This window comes from Rhinoderma darwinii, chromosome 4 (assembly GCF_050947455.1).
Source record: "Rhinoderma darwinii isolate aRhiDar2 chromosome 4, aRhiDar2.hap1, whole genome shotgun sequence".
Taxonomy (NCBI): Eukaryota; Metazoa; Chordata; class Amphibia; order Anura; family Rhinodermatidae; genus Rhinoderma; species Rhinoderma darwinii.
The window spans coordinates 42,456,419-42,477,788 of record NC_134690.1 but is presented as its reverse complement, the minus strand read 5'-3'; positions in this window follow the sequence as shown (position 1 = coordinate 42,477,788).

The following is a 21,370-nucleotide window of genomic DNA, read 5'->3' as shown; positions in this document are numbered from 1 at the left end:
GTGTGGTGGTATGGGACAGGAGGCGTCCGGTGTCGTTTCAGTTGCTTTGTGAGTTGGGCGATGTGGTGTGGCAGGTGTGTAAATCACCTTCTGAGAGTAAGCTGTTTCGTTTGGCTTTTTCTTTAGCCTTTTTCGGGGCTTTCCGGGTGGGGGAGCTGGTGTCCCCTAGTGCGTCTACGCCGGGTGGTGTGAGGCAGGATGATGTGGATGTGTATGAGGATAGTGCTTCGTTATTCCAAAACTGATCAAATGGGTAGGGGAAGGAGGTTGGTGTTGTTCGCTTTGCCGGGGAAGGCCTTATGTCCGGTTTCCTGCCTCAGGGAGTTCTTGGCGGGCGCAGTTATTTCGGATTCGCCGTTACTTCGGCATTTGGATGGTACTTTCCTGTCGCGTTTTCAGTTTGTGGCAGTGTTTAAAAAGTGTTTGGTGGCATGTCAGGTGGGGGCGGAACAGTACTCGTCTCATTCCTTTCGGATAGAAGCGGCGACTGAAGCTGTGAGGTGGGGTTTGGTCGACGCCGGAGTGCAGCGTATCGGGCGCTGGGAGTCAGCGCGCTTTCGCTCGTATGTTCGTCCTCACATGCTGTAATTTATGTTTTTCTGCATTACTGATCTTGGTGTGTGCGTTCCCGCCTGTGATGTGGTGTTGTGTGCAAGGGTGAATGGTGTGCGAGTATGTTTTTCCTTTGTTTTACAGGCCCTCCTCCTTGTTTGGTGTGGATCATGGGGCATTCTTATGTGTACTGGGGTGCCATACGGGCGGATGTACGGCCCGACGGCAGACAGCTCAGGATTCCGCGGGACGCAGCAATTTTGCGTGGTATGACCTGGTATGACCTGGGGCAGGGTGTTACAGGAGTTTAACACTTTTGTGCTGTTGGACAGTGTACCGTTGGTGTTGGTTTTACATGTGAGAGGGAATGATTTGGGCTTACGCCCTTTTCGGGAACTAGTGCGGGACGTCAAACATGACCTGTTGTGCTTGTGGTCAGCACATCCCCAACTGGTGACTGTATGGTCGGAGATCGTCCCAAGAAAAAGTTGGCGGTGGGCTCGCTCCGTGGAGAAGGTCAATAAGGCTAGGATTAAGGCCAACAGGGCCATATCTGATTTTGTGGCACGAAGTGGGGGAGTGGCTGTGCAGCATTGGGATTTGGAGGCTGGGACAGGCAATTATTGGAGGGAAGATGGAGTGCATTTGAATGATGTGGGAATTGATATGTGGAGCCTGGCCCTGTCTGAAGGGATTGAAAGAGCGGTGGGCGTGTGGAGGAGCTCACAGGCGTGAGGAGGTCAAGGCCTATGTCGCTTTGGCGGGGGGGAGTCCTTGAAGTAGGTCGAAAAATGTGGTGGGGGGGAATGAATCACGGGATGCACCCCCCAATTTTGTTGGAAATCGGCTTCTTAGGGTGTTACCCCTTTTGAAGGCTGTGACATATATGGTCGAGGTCATCTGCAAAAAGGTAATCGATGCCCCCGAGCCGGGTTACGGCTGGGGGTAAGGTATTGGTGGGCAGATGGCCTGTAAATACAAAAATTATTGGTGGCTTCTAGGACTTGCCCCTGTCATTCTTTTGTTGACCCGGAGAGGGTCATATGGTTAAGTATGTTATGTTGAATTCCTCGGAGGGGAATTAAAAAAGTTATGTTATATGGTTATTTAAAAAAGTTATGGTTATTTATGATAATAATAAACGGCTGCTGTGGCCATTAAATTCCAACTCTGTTTCAGTGTCTGCTTTATAAAAGGGAATTAAAGGGGGGTACACGACTCGACTTATTTGAGTCATGTGGAGACTTCATTTGTTCACACTCTGTGACCTAATGTGGGAAAAGTGTGGAACCTCTTTAACATTATTCGTTTTTGGCCCTTCTCCAATTCATTGGGGGTAGGAGGCAAAGTAGATAAAGATATTTTACCTGGCAATATCATATGATAGATCTGGGATCATACTAGATGGTCGGTCATGTATACAGTACAAGTCAGCACAAGCAATTCTACGGCATCAATATATAGGAGAAAATTACACACTAAGTGATTTTACTATCTATCTATCTATCTATCTATCTAATATCTATCTATCTATCTATCTATCTATCTATCTATCTAATATCTATCTATCTATCTATCTATCTATCTATCTATCTATCTATCATCTATCCGTCTGTCTATCTATCTATCTATCTATCTATCTATCTATCTATCTATCTATCTATCTATCTATCTATCTATCTATCTATCTATCTATCTATGTATCTATCTATCTATCTATCTATCTATCTATCTGTCTGTCTATCTATCTACCTCATATCTATTTATCTATCTATCTATCTATCTATCTATCTATCTATCATCTATCTATCTAATATCTATCTATCTATCTATCTATCTATCATCTATCTATCTATCTATCTATCTATCTATCTATCTATCATCTATCCGTCTGTCTATCTATCTATCTATCTATCTATCTATCTATCTATCTATCTATCTATCTATCTATCTATCTATCTATCTATCTATCTATCTATCTGTCTATCTATCTACCTCATATCTATTTATCTATCTATCTATCTATCTATCTATCTATCTATCTATCTATCTATCTATCTGTCTGTCTGTCTGTCTGTCTATCTATCTATTTATCTATCTAAGAGAATAAATGCAAAAAAATGAATTGTAAACTACACATTAAAGTCATACAAATATAGAATAACAAAGCAAGAGCAATATAAATAAAGATTAAAAAGATTCCAAAAATCATCGTAAAGCAGTCAAACATGAGAGAAGGATTATGTAATGAATGTGACGATGTAACGACTTGTAGAGGAGCACAGTACAGTGACAACATGATAACTGGGGGAATAACACAGCATTCAACGCCGGGGAATTACAACCTTCCTTCCCTACTTTCCCATATGTTCTGACATGTGATGTAATAGCAGTTCTGTGCCTAGTAATAAGCTGTACTTCCCACAGTGGCATACACTCAGTCAATTGCCTTTTCCAGCAATTATAGCTGTCTGCAGGGGCTCGTCAGTGACATTCCCAACTAAGAGGCTCATTTATTACAAGGAAGTATGGGTAATATCACACCAAGACATCTCATGTCCATGCTATGTGAATAGGCTCTGCTAGGTGGAGGTGATTTATTACTGCCTGTAACATCTCCCTGTGCTTGACATTCCTTGTACTTCTCTTAAATTTGCATTTCCAGCTGTTTTTCAGAAGATAGATAGATAGATAGATAGATAGATAGATAGATAGATAGATAGATAGATAGATAGATAGATAGATAGATAGATAGATAGATAGATAGATAGATAGATAGATGAATGATAGATAGATAGATAGATAGATAGATAGATAGATAGATAGATAGATAGATAGATAGATAGATAGATAGATAGATAGATAGATAGATAGATAGATAGATAGATAGATAGATATGAGATAGATAGATAGATAGATAGATAGATAGATAGATAGATAGATAGATAGATAGATAGATAGATAGATAGATAGATAGATAGATAGATAGATAGATAGATAGATAGATAGATAGATAGATGTATTGTAGAAGATAGATAGATAGATAGATAGATAGATAGATAGATAGATAGATAGATAGATAGATAGATAGATAGATAGATAGATAGATAGATAGATAGATAGATAGATAGATAGATAGATAGATAGATAGATATGAGATGATAGATAGATAGATAGATAGATAGATAGATAGATAGATAGATAGATAGATAGATAGATAGATAGATAGATAGATAGATAGATAGATGTATTGTAGATAGATAGATAGATAGATAGATAGATAGATAGATAGATAGATAGATAGATAGATAGATAGATAGATAGATAGATAGATAGATAGATAGATAGATAGATAGATAGATATGAGATAGATAGATAGATAGATAGATAGATAGATAGATAGATAGATAGATAGATAGATAGATAGATAGATAGATAGATAGATAGATAGATAGATAGATAGATAGATTCATAAGAATAAGTTTGTAATCACTAAGAAATGTCCAGAAATTGAAGTCAGTATATTGATGATGTCATCAGGCTTTACATTCATTATATGGCATTCTAGCTGTCAGTTTTTCATATACTTAGGGTAGATTTGGACTGGTCCAGCAGAGGGCCCGGCTATTATAATTTGTCGCACAATACCAGTTTTATATCTTGTTTTGGGGTTAATGCACAAATTACCTATTAATCCTTTTCATTTACTGTAGCATGTGCGGTTTGATAACAGAATATTATAGTAGAAAATACAATCAAAAGAGGACAAGTAATGTATAGCTGGAGGTTGGCCCGTAGAATCTAGGTGGTCCCAATGTACTGACATCGACCACAGGGGTTTGTACAATATGACCTTTCTGGTTATGTCTTGTACTCTGTATAAATCTCCAACTTGAGCAGGCCCAAAGCAACCCTATACCATTACATGTGACTCGTGATGCTTGACAGAAGGCTTCAACCTGATCTCCGCCATTGGCTCTACATCTCATATACTCTATGTTCTCTTCTTCGGTCTAGACATCTCAAACATAGATTCATCAGTTGTAAAATCCTGCAAATCGGTCCTAGTACAATCAAGTCATGTAGGGTTTAATTTGATATTTTTCAGTCATCCACTGTCCAAGGTCTATGTTCTTTTGACTATTTTAACCTTTTCTTTCCATTTGCCAGTTTCAAATATGGCTTTATCTTCATTACATCCAAGTCGTCTTTTTTTACTGGTACACTGGTATTTGTCATGTACTATTTAATGAGTTGTCTCCTTATTGTTAGAAGTGTCCCCTGACAATAAGTTGATCACTGTTCAGACCCCCAGTGATCAGCTGTAATCTGTAAAGTGTTTAATTTCCCTGCAGCACCACAAGAGGTTAAAAGAAGCATTACACATGGGAGCTGCCAACTCAGACTGTGATTTCATTTTTCTTTTTTACCTGGATATTAAAGGAAAACTCCCTATAGAATGCCAGTGATTATTAGGTCTTGAAACTGTAGAATAGAAATGCATAAATTCTTTTTTTTTTTTTTTTTACATTAAACTCATTTCTCATGAATCCGTGGGAAAATACTTTTCATGTGCCTCCATATGAATTTACATAAAGTAGATTGAGGTCCAGTATAAATCCACATATTTCTAAATTATGGATTTACACAACACGGATCTGTAGTATGACCATGTGCATGATATAATACATTGTGATATTATGATGAGTTGAGCCAAACAACAGTTATTGTGGCTCATTAAGTTCATTACATCCACCCAGTTGGTGTGTACTCCATTTTTGGCCATCAAATGGTTATATTTTCTGGAGTCTGACCAAGTAGAGTCTCTCTAAAATATATTATTACCTAATCCGTCTACTACAATGCTGATACGTAGCATATTTCAATGGTATCCAAACATTATTTTTATTGGTTAGTGAACCATATGTGAGATGCCAGTGGCTCAAAATGAAACGTTAATTGTATAACCACATGTTTTTCTCATGGCTTTCTACATCTTGAAGTGTTTATTTGGTTAATTATTTATGTAGTCCTGTGGTCTGCAGCGATATCCCTGCTTGTACTCACCTTACACAGTTCCAACACAGAATATGGCATTTCCTTTAATGTGGGGAACAGATTGCGCATTGGGAACTTTAATTGTGATTATTGCGGCAGGTGTCAGGAACAATTAAGAAGTCGATTAGAATAGGATCCAGTGCAGATCTGATGAGGAAAACACAGGTTAGGGATTAGTCACAAGATGCTCTGATAAAGCCCAGGAAAGGTGATAAAACAAAACACAATACGGAATTATAATGTCCGTCTATTGTGGCTTGAAATGCAAGCGCTAGCCCCATCTGAAAATGTCATGGAGTGAAACCCTGGAATTATAGTCCTATAGAGTTATAGTCCTTGTGTCTAGAAAGCAACCACAATGGGTATTCATAGAGATTCCTTGATGCTATAGTTCATAGTCTCCCGCAGCACAAATCTTTGAGAAGACAGACATGTTTAAAGGATTCAGCAAGGTGATGTAGAGGTCATTTCGAATTGATAAGCAAGCTAACTGGAAACTGAATTGTGCAGATGTACAGTATTTTAGCTATATTCTAAATACTATGGTGTCCTGCATTGAATGGAAACCAGATTCAACATAGTAAAGATGAAATTGCTTCCGCCATTTAGGTGCCAATTTTTCCATCCAGGACAGAAGGACTTCTAAGCCCTTTTTATGACCTTTGGGTTAATTTCCTACCCCTTCTGGAGAGAGGACTCCTGCAAATGTTCTTTCCAACCAGAACAGGGTCCCTCCCTCCAAGGGCCCCATAGTCTGTCTTTATGGTATGGACAGGGGCGTCCACCAAATAAATACAGTTATCCTCACAAATAGAAAACCGTGTGCATATAGAGTAGGCACTTCATGAGGCACTGTACTATTTATATACATTATAGGGCTAATGTTTCGGTAAGAGAGAGCGACTATGTTATTCTATGGTCGCGATCAGTAACCCTAGATGACTGATCGCAGAAGATAAACAAGTTAAATTTTTACATCCAGTCATTTTTCATACTAAGGTAAGCCAATGTTGTACTCATGGGTCCAAAGCAGATATTGGTCCCACAGATTATCTTATTGTTATCTATGAAATGTTGGTCAAGACCTCATATAGACCAATTGGAGACAATTTGTTAATTTTCTACATGATTTCAGCCATTTAGAATTTTATATCTAATCATATAAGACGCCAGGGACTACTTCATTTAGTCCCAGAATTCCTCACAAATCAAAAGCAATTATTTTTCTTGAACCCAAGGGTATGGCACTTAGTACCTGGCCTATAAGTAAAATCAGGAACCATGAAATTTGGTTTCCGAAACCATGATGAATCCACTTCATTGTTCTTCTTTAATCCATCCATTTGGCACAAAAGTGTGCCAGAAACATGGGCATAACTGCCAGTGTAGCAGGCATAGCATCTGCTCTGAGGCCAAACAGCTAAGAGGACCCATGGGTCAAAAGTGATCACTGTGGATGATGGAAGGGAAGATTGGAAGGAGCAGTGTTAAATTGAATGAAAATTGCTGGGAGACCAAGGAAAGGAAGAAAACACGAAGGGGACAGGACAGAGGCCAGAAAAATAATGAGCTATTCATAACCTAAATTGACTTGCTTCTAGGGCGGGCCATAATGAAGTGAGGTCCCATTTCAAGTTTTGGGATGGGGCCCCCTGGATAAGTATGTCCCTGGTCAACAATCATTTAATTTGTCTCCTGGCTCCATGGAGATTGAATATGACATTCAAAGTGATCGCCATGTACTAGTAGATGATAGCTACCACTGCTGGATTCGAACAAGTCTGTTAAAAATAGTTTAAATAAAATCTTAAAGGGTTCTCGGGCCATTTATTTTTTTTTCAAATTCCAGGGCATTGAGCCGATACGACCGTCGGTGAGGGTGGAAACCTGGATAAGAGGATCTTACAAAAAGAAGCACAGTGGACCTTTCGCATGGAAACTATTAAACCTGTGGGTTTAAATGAGCATATCTCATACACTTGCTTCCTGTAAGATCTGTTCTTGTTCCAATTAGAAAGGCACATAGGTACAGGGTCCACTATCCGTGTACATTAGCTTATTGTTCGCTAACTCCTCAGACAACCATTTTGTCACTATACCACTGTGGGATGATTCCTCTGCTGCTGCTGCTTCTGCTGCTGGTCCGTCCCTGTAGTCTTCTGTGGTTATACTATAACAGCTAATTTTGTGATCTCTATTACTCCACTGGCCACTGGGCGATCTTACTTCTATGCATCGCTAGTTTTGGCTGTCACTATTAATTTACAGTGCGTGTTGGGGCCGCTTGGAGATCCCCAGAGTTACCAGGGAAGCTCGTCGTTGCCGCTTGGGGATTGACTGGTAGACCGGGGGATGCAATTCAGCCCGCTACATCATCAATGATGTTGGCGGTCATGGATTGGCCTGCCTGGCGGTGTGTCATCGCCAAGGGGGAGGGACCTTATCTATTTATGTCCGGCGTCTCCTCGGCGTGAGTGCGGCCAGCTGACTAGTGTCGTGCACACGCCGGGAGACTGTAGAAGCACACAATAGGTGCTAACCGGCCAAGAGGTGTTCTATAACCAATGAATATGACCCCTGATGATGCACTCTAAAAACGAGGGGTGCAGAAATGCGTAGGGACACAGTTTTAGTGGCAATAGCAACCGGAGCTCTATCTAATAACAATGGAGAGGGGCATGTTGGTATTGTATATATACACAGAACCGTGATACCTTATACATAACCCCCCCCCCCTGTGTCTGGTCTTATTGTATACGCCTGTTTAGTATTGTAGCTATCTAGAGTTGTGATTTACCATAATAAAATTAAAAATCTTGAATCAGTCATGCAGGCAGTGATAATAGTATATATCTTTGAACATCATTTCCTCTGACATCTTGTTGGATAGTGGAATATTTGTTAATCATTTTTTTTACAATATCAGTGGGGATGACAGGCTTTCTGACTGGAGAGACAAATGTGGCAAAATGGATGAGCGATTCAAAATAAGTTTTTTCAGAATTTTTTCAGAATTTGAGCATTACTGCCTCTTTTAGTCAGCTCACCAAAACTTATAAGGACCATATTAGATCGTGGTGGGAAATTCAAACTTTAGAGACCTATTTGATAAATAAGATCATACCCTGTGGGTTAAGAATTACCCTGATTCCAGCCTCCAGGGTTAGGTCAGCAGGCCTCTTAAAAAAAAGTGGGCGAAAGAGTCAATTGATTCCTCACTGAGATTTATGGGGATTCTTTTGGAGGAAGAAAAAATATTTTTGGCTCGGAGCTCTATTGAATTGAAAGAGGGTATTGAGTCTGTTAGAAAATTTGCAAGTAACCCTGACAATGAAAGAAAAGATGCTGCATTACAACAGGGAATAGAGAAATTCACTGGGCATATCAAAGAAAGAAAGCACTTTAAATACGTACGTGATACCATTGATTTCAAGGAAGGAAGGATCTTTGACTACAGCACGATTAATAGAGTAAGTCAGGAACTTGACAGAACAATCTTCCTCTGAGCAGGAACAATCAGGCTCTGAAAACCCAAGGACTTCAGATAGAAAGGCTCAGGGAGGTCATCATCAGGGTAGAAATCTAACTCGCACAAACCAATGGAGAGGAGGAGTAAAGGGGCTAAACGTGAGGGTTTTTTTTTAGCCAAAATCCATCCCATTTCCGAATATCTCCTGGTAGACAGGAGAGACGTGTAAGTCTCGAACCTCATTAGGAGGATGATTTACAGATAATCAATCTTTCATCACGACTATTAACCACTGGAGAAACTAGCATTTTGAGGAAAGGATTGTCATTTGTCCCCACAAACAGATTTGACCTATTTAGATTGGTGAAGGATCTAAATCTGTTTGTGCACATATTAAAATGGAGATAATTCTTCAAGACACATGACAGGTGGCAATGTCTGGAACTGGGGATCACGGAAGATGATCTACCAGATCTAAGAATATTGGATAAATTATGGGAAGAGGGTCCCTTTACTGACCTGAGGGTGCCTTCGACGTGAAATTTACCCATAAATGACAATACCCCAATCGATGTTCTCTTGGAGGTGGTTGATGAGCTTAAATAGGTGGATACTATAAAGAGGATCATACATAATATCTCTAAAGAGGAGATGGCAGGTCTACAAGCACTTGAACAGGACAGCAATATTGTCATAAAGCCTTCAGATAAAGGCGGTAATATTGTGATAAAGGATCTGGATCTATACAGGAGGATGTGCCATCAAATACTGGGGGATCAAATCCTTCAGGAATGCACTTAAAGAAATAGTGAACTTGGGCAAGTCTATCCACCTTATAAGTGGTGATGAACAACGTTTCATCATGACTGACCACCCACAATGTGCCACCTTTTACAGTCTTCCCAAGGTGCACAAAGGAACGGATCCGCTAAAAGGCCACCCCATTGTGTCGGGGGTCAACAATCTAACTCAAAATGCTAGTTTATACATGGACAATATCCTCAGACCCTTCATAATAGCCCTCCCGTCTTATGTGAGGGATACCATGGATGTATTGAGAAGGCTGGAGGATATCAGATGTGATACCAAAGTATGGTTGGCCTCCCTGGATGTTGAGGCTCTCTACAGCTCCATACCCCATATTCTTGGTGGTAGAGCAGTAGAGAACTTTCTTGGTGAAAGGGTTACACAATACCAGGACCACAATGAATTTGTAGTCGTCCTCCTACAACACGTGCTTGAACATAATTTTTTCTTCTTTGATTGCAAATTCTTCCACCAGCTCAGGGGGCTGGCCATGGGAAGTCCATGTTCCCCCTCCTATGCTAACCTGTATCTGGGCTGGTGGGAGAAGAAAGTTGTCTTCAATGATGATATGGAGAGATGGACGTCATTGATTCTCTATTGGTGAGATTCATTGATGACGTCCTGAATCTCTGGACAGGATCGAGTGAGGAATTCCTAGAAATCGTGGCTATTCTAAATGTGAATGAGATGGGACTTTTTTTCACATCCGAGATCAATGCAAACAGAATTACGTTTCTAGATATCAATATCTCCAAGACGGAACAAGGGTGTATTCAAACCAACATCTATAGAAAGAATACGGTAACAAATAGCCTTCTCCGTTGGGAGAGTTGGCACCTGACACCGTTGAGAAGAGGGATACCGAAAGGGCAATACCTAAGGGCACAGAGGAATTGCTCCACCATCACGGATTTTGGGATCGTTGCAAATGATCCAATAAAGAGATTCCACCGTAGAGGATACCCACAAGGGATCCTCAAGTCAGCATATAAGAATGCCCTAAGTTGTAATAGAACTGAATTGCTCAATCCTAAGAAACGTAACTCTGATGATCAAATTTGGATCATTGGGACCTATGATTCGGCAAATGTGGAAATGCAAAGAATCCTACAAACGTATTGGGGGATACTGAAGGCCGAGGCGGATGTTGGGGGTCTTGTTGGAGATATGCCTCATTAACTTACAGGAGGGGGAGGAACATTAGAGACAGAGTGGTGCACAGCCATCTGCAACCACAAGTACAGACGTTATGGCTGACAAACAGACTTAAGGGGGCTTACAAATGTGGGTCCTGTAGGGTCTGTGAATCTATATTATGCAGAAAAAGCTTCTCCAGCAATAGTACAGGGAAAGTGTATGAAAATAGATCCTTCATAAACTGTAAAATTAGGAGAATCGTCTACATAATAACATGTGGCTGTAGGCTTCAATATGTGGGGAAGACGATCAGAGAATTTAGAAGAAGGATCAGGGACCATATAGGTGACATTCGAAGGAGGGAGGACACTCCAGTGGCATGTTATGTGTGGGACTGTCATCAGGGCGATGCATCTTTTCTCAAATTCCAGGGTATTGAGCAGATCCAACCATCAGTGAGAGGTGGAAACCTGGATAAGAGAATCTTACAAAAAGAAGCACATCTTTGTTTTTTTCGCATGGAAACTATTAAACCTGCGGGTTTAAATGAGCATATCTCATACACTTGCTTCCTGTAAAATCTGTTCTTGCTCCAATTAGAAAGGCACATAGGTACAGGGTCCTGCTTCTATATATATATATATATATATATATATATATATATATATATATAATGACCATACAGCAAAGTAGCGGCACCAGGACTTCAAGGTAGATGAAACAGGCTGGATTTATTCACCTCAAGTGAGCGACGCTTCGGCAGATGCAAATGTCTTTCTCAAGCTTCTTGTGCTGTGTCCATTTGCTTTTGGACTGTGTGTATATATATATATATATATATATATATATATACACACAGTATATATATATATATATATATATATATATATATATATATATATATATATATATATATATATTTAGCCATCTTTACAAACACTTTAGGTTTTCACTATACCACTGTGGGATGATTCCCCTGCTGCTGCTGGTCCCTCCCTGTAGTCTTCTGTGGTTATACTATAACAGCTAATTTTGTGATCTCTATTACTCCACTGGCCACTGGGCGATCTTACTTCTATGCATCGCTAGTTTTGGCTGTCACTGTTCTTTTACAGTGCGTGTTGGTGCTGCTTGGAGATCCCCAGAGTTACCAGGGAAGCTTGTCGCCGCTTGGGGATTGGCTGGTTGGTCAGGGTCGTGATTCAGCCACCTACGTTATCAATGACGTTGGCGGTCATTAATTGGCCTGCCTGGCGACGCGTCATCACCAAGGGGGGGGGGTATTGTCTATTTATGTCTGGCATCTTCTCTGCGTGTGTGCGGCCAGATGACTAGTGTCGTGCACACGCCGGGAGACAGTAGAAGCACACAATAGATGCTAACCGGCCACTAGGTGTTCTGTAATCAATGAATGTGACCTCTGATGATGCACTCTAAAAACGAGGGGTGCAGAAATGCGTAGGGACACAGTTTTAGTAGCAATTTCGACCGGTGCTCTATCTAATAAGAAGGGAGAGGGGCATGTTGGTGAACAGTGATACCTTATACAAACCCCCCCCCCCCCCGTGTCTGGTCTTATTGCTTATGCCTGTTTAGTATTGCGGCTATCTAGCCATTTTTAGAGTTGTGAATTACCATAATAAAATTCAATTTATTTAATCGTTCATACAGGCAGTGATAATAAGATTTTATATTAATGGCCTATTCTTAGGATAGGTCATAAATATCTGATCGGTGGGGAACCGACTCCAGGCACCTCTGCCGATCATCTGACTAAAGGGACCGTGGCGACCAACGCTGCAGCCTCTTCATAGCTTACCAAGCCATTTATATAGAAAGCCCAGAGAACTCCTTTAGGTAAGGCAATTAAAACAAACCAGTATCTTCTCAAGACAATCAGTAGAAATCCTGCACTGTATTTCTGAAAAATGGTTCCTCTAGTTTTTCAAAAACATAACATCACTGGACACACAAAATAACCCTCAATGGAGATGGATGCTGTTACGTTTCAGACACAGTTTCAGTCCAAAGTCATTGCTTAAAGGGCTTTTCTTATTATGATAATTTATCACCTATCCACAGGAAAGGTGATAAATGTCAGATCAGTGGGGGCCCGACCACTGGAACACTCACCGATCCCTAGTATGGAGGCCATGGAGTGCCCTACATGAATGGAGCAAGGCTGCGCATGCTCGGCGCTGCGCTGTGTTTGGGGCTGCCAGACCTAGCTGAGCGCTATAACCGGAAGCTCCATAAAAATTGAATGGAGCAGTGGCTGCGCATGCTCAGTCCCGGTCCATTCGTATGAGGCACTCCTGGACCCCCATTCTCAGGATTGGTGGGGGTCCCAGCTGTCAGACCCCCACTGATCTGACATTTATCATAATAAGAAAAGCCCTTTAAGATCCATACTAGAGCATGTTCATTAAAAACATAATCACAAGTCACATACTGGGCCAACCTTAAGTTGGTTGGTGCCATGTGCAGGTCTTTTTATTAACCACCCGCTACCTTATGGTGTACTCTATAGTGCTTAAGTAACACTGCCAGACAGTTGCCTGAATAACACTGTCCAATCAATGAACTAGAGAATGAAAGAAGTTGTTCGGTTTTAGCAAATTTATGATTTTTTGTAAAATTAAAAGTTATTCAATTTTGCAATACACTTTCTGTATTCATTCCTCATGGTTTTCAAGATCTCTGCTTGTTGTTATTCAGTAGGATCATTCATTGTTTACGTCCAGTGGATAAAGTTCTGTCCATTGTCATGTGATAGACACACAGAGGCATGGCTCGTTACAGTTGAAGTTTGTATCAGAGCTGTATCTTCTAACAATCCAAGCACTTGTGTCCATCACATGACCATGTAACGCTCCCAGCACCTGTGTGTCCATCACATGATCATGGACAGAATTTTATCCACTGGAAATAAACAATGAATTTTCCTACTGAATAACAGCAAGCAGAGATCTTGAAAACGGTGAAGAATTAATACAGAAAATATATTAAACATTGTTTAACTTTTAATTATATAAAAAAAATAACCTTCAATTTGCTGATATTGGACAACGCTTTGAAGTTATATCCTGTGCATCTGCTTTTCCGAAGCCTTGGGTACAAAGTGTAGGGTCAAGGGTGCAAGCTATAGGTGCCCATGTCATCAGACCCAGTGGTGCCCCCCTTCAGTATTGACAGGCAGTGTGCGGTGGTCTACCACACAGTTTGCACAACCCTTCTGAGTTTATTACATTTACTATTTTACTAAGTAATTGAATAAATAATGTTATGTTTTAGGGGTCCGTCCACAAATTCATTGATACTACTGGGAACTTTGTATATTCTTCTGTGTGGCGGATTCTGCGATTAATATATTCTAAAGCAGCAAGAAAAAACAAAATTTTCCATTGGATATTGATGAAGTTATAATGTATAAACAGGTATTATATACTCAATGTCTATATATCTTCATACTTGACTGGTCCCCATGGAATCTGACAATTTAAGGTAGCCAGTATAAAGTAGATCAGATTATTTATAAGTAACCATATCCCTGTATGTTATAGAGGAGCTATTTTAATTGTTCTGAGCTCTAACCTTGCTTCAACTTCTTCCAGCCTCCAGATGGTCATAAACAGTGAGGGAAAGGCATCAGTCATTATTTCTTAAATAAATACCAACTCCCTCTCTCATGGAAATATGAACCAGGAAATGAATAAATGGATATTTTATTTTTGCTTCCATTACTCATGTGATGAAATTCCCATTCCGACCCTGATTTACGTGGCATCAGTCTATGCATATCTTTTGTTAGCGCTGTGCTATGCGATTTTCTGTTCCCCGTTCCAAAAAGGATCGCTGTGAACTGAATGTGTGTTCTAGCATCAAAGCTAATGGACTGAAGCCGCCCGTGACAATGCAGGAAGATGAAGTGTGATATTCCATGGAAGACCGATCCGATATATTGTTCTTAGGTGTGTTTTTGCTCATAGTCTAAAGAAATATATATTAATAACCACTATAATATGTAAAAATATTGACATACAAATAAGGAAGGGAATGATATTGACGGCAGAACCCAAGCAATTGCGTTAAAGTGGTCCTCAGGGTTATTCCACATGACGTTTATTGAAGTGAGAGATTTCGGAGTCTATGGTTCCATGGACTGCATTGTTTGTTGTTTCTATATATACTGTACATATATGTAGACTGCTCTGTGATGTCATTACTGCCCATAACTTGTATGGGCAGACAGTCCATGGTCCATTGTAGTGTTGCCAGATGGTAAGGCATACATATAGTATTTAAGTAGAGAGTGTAATATGCTAGCATATGTATGTATATTCTAACATATTAATATGTAGACAAAAAAATATTAAAATCTCTTAACCCGTTAGTGACTCCCAACACGCCTTTTCACGGCGGTCACTAAGGGGCCATATTACGAGGCATAAGCCTTTGAACGGCACATCAGAAAAAGCCCGGCACCGTTGTCCCGTGCCAGGAGGAGCAGGTGCTTGGCTGTCTGATGAGAGTCGGGCTACTGCTCTAACAGCTGCAAATGCAGTTAACTCCGATCAGACATTTAACTACTTAGATGGCGGTTAATAGCGACCACGGCATCTAAGTGGTTTACAGAGTGGTTTACAGAGGCTCCTTCTGTCCCCCAACAGTGGCCTGCCAATCCAATCGCGGGCCACCAATGGGTTCCATGGCAACCGGGGGCCTAATAAAGGCCCCAGGCCTACCATGGCTATATGTCTATTAGGTCGTGCCAGAGGCATGGCCTAATAGATTGGCTGTTAGTTTAAGGCTGGGTTCACACGACCTATTTTCAGGCGTAATGGAGGCGTTTTACGCCTCGAATTACGCCTGAAAAGACGGCTCCAATACGTCGGCAAACATCTGCCCATTGCTTTCAATGCCGATGTACTGTGCCGACGACCTGTCATTTTATGCGTCGCTGTCAAAAGACAACACGTAAAATTACAGCCTCGTCAAAAGAAGTGCAGGACACTTCTTGGGACGTTTTTGGAGCCATTTTCTCATAGACTCTATTGAAAACAGCTCCAAAAGCGGCCAAGAAAACGCAGCGAAAAAGCAGCGAAAAACGCGAGTTGCTCAAAAAACGTCTGAAAATCAGGTGCTGTTTTCCCTTGAAAACAGCTCCGTATTTTCAGATGTTTTTGGCTCAGCGTGTGAACCTACATTACACTGACTGGCAATAATGCTTTGGTATACTAAGCATACCAAAGCATTATACAAGCGATCAAAAGATCGCAAAGTAAAGTTCCCTAGTGAGACTAAAAAATTAATAAATAATGTAAAATAAAAATTATTTAAAAAAGTGCACAGAAAAAAATAAAACCATTTTTTTCTATAAAAAGTGGTTTTATTTTGTCAGTGTAAAAAAAATACACATATGTGGTATTGCCGCGATCGTAATGACACAATAAAGTTAACACATTATTTAAACCACAAGGTGAATGCCGTAAAAAGAAATAACAAAAAACAACAGTGGAATTGCTTTTTTTCCATCCCCTTCCCCAAAAAAAATTAATAAAAGTTAATCAAATGTACTCAAATGGTACCAATGAAAGCTACAAGCCCTCATATGACTACATCAATGGAAAAATAAAAAGTTATGGGTCTCGGAATGCGACAATGCAAAAACAAATTATTTTCTTTTAAAATGTATCATACGACTTGTGCGATTGTGTTTTTATTTGGCGCAGTTTCTTCCTGTCTGGTCTAGTTTCCTCCTAAGGGGCTGTTCACATCTGCATCAGAGGTTCCCTTAGGGGCCTCCGTCGCAGATACGGCATGAATTACCAGAAAAAATAATGCAACATGCTGCGCTATAGCTTCCAGTAAAACGACGGACATCCCGACGGAAAGCCGTCAGAAACCCATTATGTTCAGCCGTTTGCCGCATTTTTTCCATTGAACGCTACGGGCAAAAACGGTGCGAAATACGCTTTCTCTGCCTCCTATTGACGTCAATGGGGATCAGAAACATAAACGCCCGAATATAGGGCATGTCGCTTGAAATCACTGGGAGGCATTTTCGGACGTTTTTTTACGTGTTTTCTGACGCGGTTTCCGCGTCAAAAAACATGTAAAAAACTCAGTGTGAACTGGCCCTGAAAGTCAATGTCTTCCATCGGCCTTCGGTGGTGTCCGTGTTGCAACAGAATCGTTGCGTACGGCATTCCCTTGTTCTGCTCCACTGACAGAGAAGAACAACGGAATGCCCTGACGTATACGTGAACAGGGCCCAACTCGTAGAAGGTATTAACCCCTTTGCAACCACCCACTATCATGTGTGTCATGGGTGGTGGGAGGTTGTGTGGAGCGGGCTTATGTGCTGAGCCCGCCCCATATGCTGCGGGTGTCAGCTCCATATTACAGCTGACACCCTGCTCTAACTGCTGGAATTGCAGATTACTGCGATCCCAGTTGTTTAACCCCTTGAGATGCCACAGGGGAATAGCGACCTCTGCATCTACGGTGATGGTTGCGATTGCTGGGTTCTGATGGTTATCAGCCAGCTTTTTGCTCCTATGAAGCCCTGCCAGAGCAGAAAGTCACGATATACTGCAATAGATAAGTATTGCAGTATAATGTGCAAGCGATTCAACGATCGCTGCTTCAAGTCCTCTAGGAAGACTAATGAAAAAAATAAAAAGCTGTTAAATAAAAAAAAGTATATTAAATGTTCAAAAAACTTCCCTTTTCCCCCAAAAACGATGTAAAAAAATTACAAAAAACAATAACATAACTAGTATTGCCGTGTTCGTAAATGTATGAAATATTATAATACAACATTATTTAACCCGCACGGTGAACACAGTAAAGAAAAAAATAAAGTAGTAAACTATAAAAATAACTATAGAAATTTGGTAGAAAAAAATAAAGTAGTAAACTATAAAAATAACTATAGAAATTTGGTATTGCCTTAATCGTATTGATCCACAGCATAAAGTTAAGATGTCATTTTTACTGGATGAACGCCGTAAAAACCCCAAAAAACAATGGGGAAATTGCTGTTTTTCTTCCATTCCTCTTACAAAATTCCTACAAAATAATTTTTCAACGTTTTTCCTGTATATTATATGGCACATTAAATGGTGGCATGAAAAATTACATCAGCAAAGAAAAAAGCCCTCATATACACCGTGTTCCAAATTATTATGCACATTAGATTTAAGTGTCATAAACATTTAATTATTAGTTTTTCAATTAAACTCATGGATGGTATTGTGTCTTAGGGCTCTTTGGATCATTGTAATCAATCTCAGACACCTGTGATAATTAGTTTTCCAGGTGTGCCCAATTAAAGGAAAACTACTTAAGAAGGACGTTCCACATTATTAAGCAGGCCACAGGTTTCAAGCAATATGGGAAAGAAAAAGGATCTCTCTGCTGCCGAAAAGCGTGAAATAGTGCAATACCTTGGACAAGGTATTAAAACATTGGATATTTCAAGAAAACGTAAGCGTGATCATCGTACTGTGAAAAGATTTGTGGCTGATTCAGAGCACAGACGGGTTCGTTCAGATAAAGGCATAATGAGGAAGGTTTCTGCCAGACAAATTAATAGGATTAGGAAAGCAGCTGCTAAAATGCCATTGCAAAGCAGCAAACAGGTATTTGAAGCCGCTGGTGCCTCTGGAGTCCCGCGAACCTCAAGGTGTAGGATCCTCCAGAGGTTTGCAAGTGTGCATAAAGCTATAATTCGGCCACCCCTAAACAATGCTCACAAGCAGAAACGGTTGCAGTGGGCTCAAAAATACATGAAGATTAATTTTCAAACCGTGTTGTTTACTGATGAGTACCGTGCAACCCTGGATGGTCCAGATGGATGGAGTAGTGGATGGTTGGTGAATGGCCACCATGTCCCAACAAGGCTGCGACGTCAGCAAGGAGGTGGTGGAGTCATGTTTTGGGCTGAAATCATGGGGAGAGAGCTGGTAGGCCCCTTTAGGGTCCCTGACAGTGTGAAAATGGCCTCTGCAAAGTATGTAGAGTTTATGACTGACCACTTTCTTCCTTGGTACAAAAAGAAGAACCGTACCATCCGCAGCAAAATTATCTTCATGCATGACAATGCACCATCTCATGCCGCAAAGAATACCTCTGTGTCATTGGCTGGTATGGGCATAAAAGGAGAGAAACTCATGGTGTGGCCCCCATGTTCCCCTGACCTCAATCCTATTGAGAACCTTTGGAGCATCCTCATGCAAAATATCTATGAGGGTGGGAGGCAGTTCACATCAAAACAGAATCTCTGGGAGGCTATTCTGACATCCTGCAAAGATATTCAAGCAAAAACTGTCCAAATACTCACAAATTCAATGGATGCAAGAATTGTGAAGGTGATATTAGAGAAGGGGTCCTATGTTAACATGTAACTTGGCCTGTTAAGTTTTTTTTGATTGACAGAGCTTTTGATTTCTGTAAATATGACCTCCTGATGCTGCAAATTCAACAAATTACCATTTTAGTTCTCTTTACAACCTTTAAAATGTTTTGATCTCTGTTGTGCATAATAATTTGAAACAGTGCATTTTGAGTTTTTTTACTTCTAAAAAAAAATCTGTTATCGTTAGGAGATTTGTTCAATAAAATTTGCATTATATTCCAACGGTTGATGGCTTGAAGATTATACTGACTGTCATTTGCATAGACTATTTAGGAAAATCAGCGAAAAATAACATTTGCATAATAATTTGGAATGCGGTGTATCTGTCAATAGAAAAATGAAAAGTTATTGCTCTTGGAAGGCAATAAGGGAAAAAACGTAAATGAAAAAATTGGTCATTAAAGGGTTAATAAATCCCCTATCATTCTTTACAAAAGATAACAGTCACCCTAGATTATATTACAGCCTAAGGCCTCATGCACACAAACGTATTTTTTTCCTCCCGTAAATACTGGCGCAAATACGGGTCCTTGGTCACACGTAGTCGACCTGTATTCCACCGGTATTTACGGACCCGTGCCCGTAAATACGTGTTCGGTGTCACCAGTACTCCACCCGTATTTCCGGATCCGTTTTCTCTGCACTAATCGGTAGCCCCTTCTCTCTATCAGTTCTGAATAGAGAGAAGGGGCAACCCTTTCGGGCAGAGTTTTCGCAGCGATTGAAAGTAAAAGAAGTAAAGTAAAAGAAGTTCATACGTACCTCGACCGTTGTCTTGGTGACGCGTCCCTCTTTTGACATCCAGTCCGACCTCCCTGGATAACGCGGCAGTCCATGTGACTGCTGCAGCCTGTAATTGGCCTGTTATTGGCTGCAGCGGTTACATGGGATGAAACGTCATCCCGGGAGGCCGGACTGGAGGAAGAATCAGGTAAGTTAACTTTTAATACTATTAACTCCAGCGGTAGTCACTGTCCCGGGTGCTGAAAGAGTTACTGCCGATCAGTAAACTCTTTCAGCACCCTGGACAGTGACTATCCCCTGACGTCACCTAGCAATGCTCCCGTAATTACGGGTGCACACACGTAGCCACCTGTAATTACGGGAGCCATATAGACTTCTATGAGCCTGCCCGTGCCTTAATTACGGCCTGAAATAGGACAAGTTCCATATTTTTCAACGGCACGGGCACCTTCCCGTAAGCAAATGGGAAGGTACCCGTGGCCAATAGAAGTCTATGGGCCCGTAATTACGGCCCGTAATTACGTCCGTTTTTACGTTCGTGTGCATGAGGCTTAAGTCACTGTTCACCCTCGCGTCATGGCTTCTATTTGTAAAGCTGTAACAGATCCGTCAAACAATAAATCTAAGTGGTGACGGACTCCTTTGCTGTATAATGGGGTCCATAGGAGTTCCTTCGAGGTTTCTCTCATTTTGATTGTAAAAATAGCAATATCAAAAGCGATGGAAACCCATACGGAACTCCTGACTGAGTCTTAACTAATATGTGAACAGAACTCAAGTCCACTAAAAATGACTTTTCTGTAATCTAATAACAATAAGATACCTTACCCCTCATCCTCCATCTGCGTCCTAACTGCAGCCTTGGTTAGGACATACGTAGGGGATCTAGAAAACTGCCCCACCCAGATAAGTGGAACTTTGTGCATGTAACGTCCACTGGTATGTGGACCCACTGGGCTACTTCGATGTGACGAAGTAGCTGCTGGCCAGACATGTAAAGGACAGTCACTGGCAGATAGTACCTTGATGGCAGGCTGGTGCCGGATTACTGGAGGTAGGCTCGTACTGGATAGCTCTGAGCTGACTTGTGCTGGATTATCGGTAGCTGGTTTGTGCTAAATTATCAGAAGCTTGTGCTGGAACACTGGAACCAGGACTGGACATGGACACTGGACTCAGGA